The sequence below is a fragment of the Phaseolus vulgaris genome, chromosome 6, assembly GCF_000499845.2.
Source record: "Phaseolus vulgaris cultivar G19833 chromosome 6, P. vulgaris v2.0, whole genome shotgun sequence".
Lineage (NCBI taxonomy): Eukaryota > Viridiplantae > Streptophyta > Magnoliopsida > Fabales > Fabaceae > Phaseolus > Phaseolus vulgaris.
The window spans coordinates 21316248-21320689 of NC_023754.2; positions in this window are offsets into that span (position 1 = coordinate 21316248).

Below are 4442 nucleotides of genomic sequence, written 5' to 3' on the forward strand. Positions count from 1 at the left end.
CTTGAAGGTCTGAAATTTGGAATCATATGAAAATTTAAAATATTTTCATGGGAGTAGATTTGATTGATTTTAAAACTCAAAGAGTTAATTGATAAAAAAAATTAGAGCCTGTAATTTCAGATAGTTTTATTTGAAGGGATCAAATTCTAAATCTTTTAAATTTTACAATATAAACGTGTTTTTTCAATCCAATAACATTGAGTAATACATAATAGTTACTTAACAAAATAAAGGTAAAGATATGTACTGTTTGTCTCATATACCACTCTTTAGTCAAGATAGTCTCATTTTTAAAGTTTTCGCAAATTAATACACTTCTTAGCAATTTTAATGATGTATTTTTTTTCTTGAAAATATTAATTACACCATCTTCACATCCAAATATTTTAATTCATGATTCTATTGAAAAGTAAAAAGTGATTTCTCTTGCTTAATTAGAAATAAACATACTCACAAAGAGCTACAACTTTTACAGAAAAAAAATGATAGTTTAACTTGCACTACAAAGTCATAACTAATGATCCAAAAATATCATTAGGACTTTAAACTAACAAGGATTCATCCTAAAACTCTAACAATCACATCACATGCAAACACTTATGTCCAAGTACATAATAGAACTTACTCAAAAGAAAAATGAGTAAAAATGAACTCAGTTTAACTAAAATTTTGATTGAGTAACTTTGTTCTATTCACTGTCTGAAGTTTAGTGGTTACATTTGATCGTCAGTCTGATGAAAGAGGTGGTCAGAATCTTAGAGATAATGCAAATGAGAAAAAGAGACAAAAATTTAGAGAAATGGTGATTATATTAAAATGAGACTTGAATAAATGATTTTTTATTTATATACACTTTTCACTTTAATAATAAAACATCCATGTGTCATTCTAATTAAACCACTTATACTCTAAAACTATTTTCTAGGTCCTTTTGTGAGTACTTGTCCTTCTAAACATGTAATTAAGGAAAGTTAGTCTTATCTTTTAATCCACTTTAGGCTAGAAGATCTCGGTGTGAAGATGACGTGGTCATAAGTTCCAAAACTTTATTGCATGGTTTGCTTGTTGGTTTGATTGAGATAGATGTTAATTAATGGAAATGATTGAAAACTTTAAACAATTGGATAAGTGATTGATTATTTAAATTAATTGTGATATTCATTATGAAGTTTAATCTTGGTTTTTACTTGACAAATTGGGTTTTAAAAATGAGGTATACTTGTTCTCAACCTCAAATCCACTCAACGGTTTTCTCTTACACTTAAGCAAAATTACATGTAGAGTTTGGGGTACTCTCGGTCTCGAATATGCTCAATGAAATTCCCAATTTGAGTTACAATTTTTAGGGTGCTCTTGACTCCAAATTCGCTCACCAAAATTTCCTTGTGCTAAGCGAATTTGTCTCGGCTTAAGCCCAAACTTTATGGGCTCGAGCCATTTTGACAACAATTGTAATTTTTGCTTAGCTATTTTTTTCCTTTTCTATAAGTCATGATATTCAATGAAATCTTTTTTAAAATTTATCATTTTGTAAATTGAAAGCGATTACAACATTTTAAGATCTATGTTTAATTAAATTTAAGGTCTATGTTTAATTAAATTTATGCAGCTTAAAGTGTTTAAAATAAGTAAATTTAACAATTATCGAAATATAAAGTAAATACTCATTTTATATTTGATTGATTCATGAAATTTTAAATAGCATGTGATTATTGTTGATGTTTCATAATTGTAAAGTATAATTTTTTGTGTGATTGAATGGTATGTTGACAAATGAGATAAAAAATAAATAATGTGGAATGCGATCGAGACATGGTATTTTCAGGAAAGAAATACCGTGTTGAGATTGTTAGAATGTGCATTGATTATGGATTCTTCTAGAATGAGATATACTTATTCAATTGGTATATTGAAATCATATAAATAAAGTTGATCAGGTGGTGAGAGTCAACGGAGATTGGAGATTCATATGAATTTGCCTGTGATTTGAAAAAACATCTGTATGACAAGTCATATGAGTTAACCTTATCATACAGGTTGGTTGGTTGAATTGATTCATATGCAGATGTGGTTGTGTGGATTTCACAACAGGAGTACTATGACAGGTGCAAATCTCTAAGTTTGAATCAATATACGAGTCTTCTAAAAATAGAGTCAAGTGTCTTTGTTTGGATGTCAATGAATTTTTGACATGAGTGGTATTAAACTATGTCAGTGGATTTCTGACATGAGTGACATGAGTGATGTGAAACATACAATATTTGGAGACACTTGATTGTTTCATATATTTAAAATAAATGAAGATTGATGATTCATATGATTATGATTGAATGATTCAAATGTAAAGTTTCATTAAAAATTTAAAAATCACTAACTTACCCTGTGTTTTTTTAAATCTACAATGATGATATGTGTTGCATCTAAGCATATGATGTTGGAGGTTATATGACTCCAAAGTGAAGATGATGAAGTTTTTTTTTTATTCTTTTGATGTTTTGTTTTAATGATGTATATAATTTAAAATTTGTATATGAAAGAATAATATTTTATGACATAATAATATGATGATTGAGAGTGTAATTTTTAATTTAAAATTAAAAAAATTTAAAAACGTATGAGTAAGTAATTTTATTGATTATTATTATAAAAAATACTCAATTCGGTGTAAATATAAAAAAAAATCTCTCTCTGGTTTGTTCTCCTTTTCTGAGTGGTGTCTCGAACCTTTGATTTGTATGACGATGGTTTCTTGATTTATCTTTTAACTCAAATTTTTTGAGTTGAGTTAGGATTGTTTTGTAATTCTAGGCGTCTGGCGGTGTGAGTGTTGAAATGAAGTATCTTAAGTATTTTATGTTTGTATAAGGGTTGGGTCACTCCTGAATCCTGAAATGGTTCACATTTATTTATTTTTTATTGTAAAAAAAGACAATTATTATGTTTAAAAAGGGTACCCATTTTAGTCATAATATAAAAATTAGGTTGAACTTATAATTATGTTGATCTCACTGGGTTAAATATTGGTTTTAACAATTATTATTACTCTACCTGAATGTGATTAAAAAATTAAAAACATTTAATACAAATATTAAGAAATATTTAATGGGATTTCATAAGTGTATTTCATAAAATAATTTTATTTTTTGAAATAGAATATCAATTTTCTTTTAGTTAAATCTTTCACATATTTCATAAAAGAATTTTAAATTTTGAAATAGAATATGATTTTTCTTTGATTACATCTTGTAAACCTTATTAAAAATAATGCATATGAATTTGAAAACATTTATTGTAAAAATTATTAATCTTACCATACATGGATTCATTAATAGATAATAACGTAAAAAAAAATCTTCAAATTGTCAATGTATTTAAAATAATATTTGTTCACGTTTCTATATATGCAATTATATGTTTTTTGGAATTATATGTTTACATTTAACAACATCGTGTTAAATTTTTAATTCACGTGAAATTAAAGTATTTATGATTAATCTCTATGTAAAATATCTTAATTTTTTTCAGGTTAATAATAATACTTCGTATAAAAAAAAGTGACTAAAATAATATAATATTGTCTCCCGATATATATGTAATAATTTCTTTCTCTCTCCCAAAGGAATAACACTTTGAATATGTTAAATCTATTTTTTAATTTTTTATCGTGTTTTGTTTTGTTAATTATTTTGGAGAAGAAAGAAGGAAGATCAAGTATGTCACTCAAAATAAATTTTGTGTTAAGAAAATCATTAAGTAAAACACATCTATACGTCTTAATCATAACATTAACTTGATAATAAATAGTATTAAATATTTAATAAAAAAAATTATTAAATAGAAATTAATTTTAAAGACAATAAATCATTAGTTATTATTAACTAGATTAGATGATATGTTAGACTAAATAAATTATTGATATCTAAATTAGTTTTTAATTTTTATAAATAATTTTAAATTTATTTCTAATTAGCTACCAAGACTTTAACTATCACTAATTTAATTAATAATTTACATTATTCTTATAAATACACATAAATGAAAATAAGATAAAGATATACATTTTTATAAATATACGTAAAAAAAAATAAAGATATATAATTTTTATAACAGTTAACCACAACAAACAATTGTTTAAGTAGATAATAAACAACCTATAAATTTAATATTTCATATAAGAATAATAATATTCAAAATCTTAGTGTGCATTCTAAATAAAAAGTTATAAAAAAAAAAATCTAATAAAAAACTCAAAAGACGACTTCAAACCACTTTTATCTTTAAATTCCAATCAAGATTATTTTTTCCATGAGAACTTTGACCCTATAAACACTACATATCCTTTTCGCTCTAAAACAATGCATATCCTTTTCGCTCTAAAACAATTCACAATATTTAACAAATTAAGAAAATAACTCCTTCCAACCAACAAAAACAAACCAAAA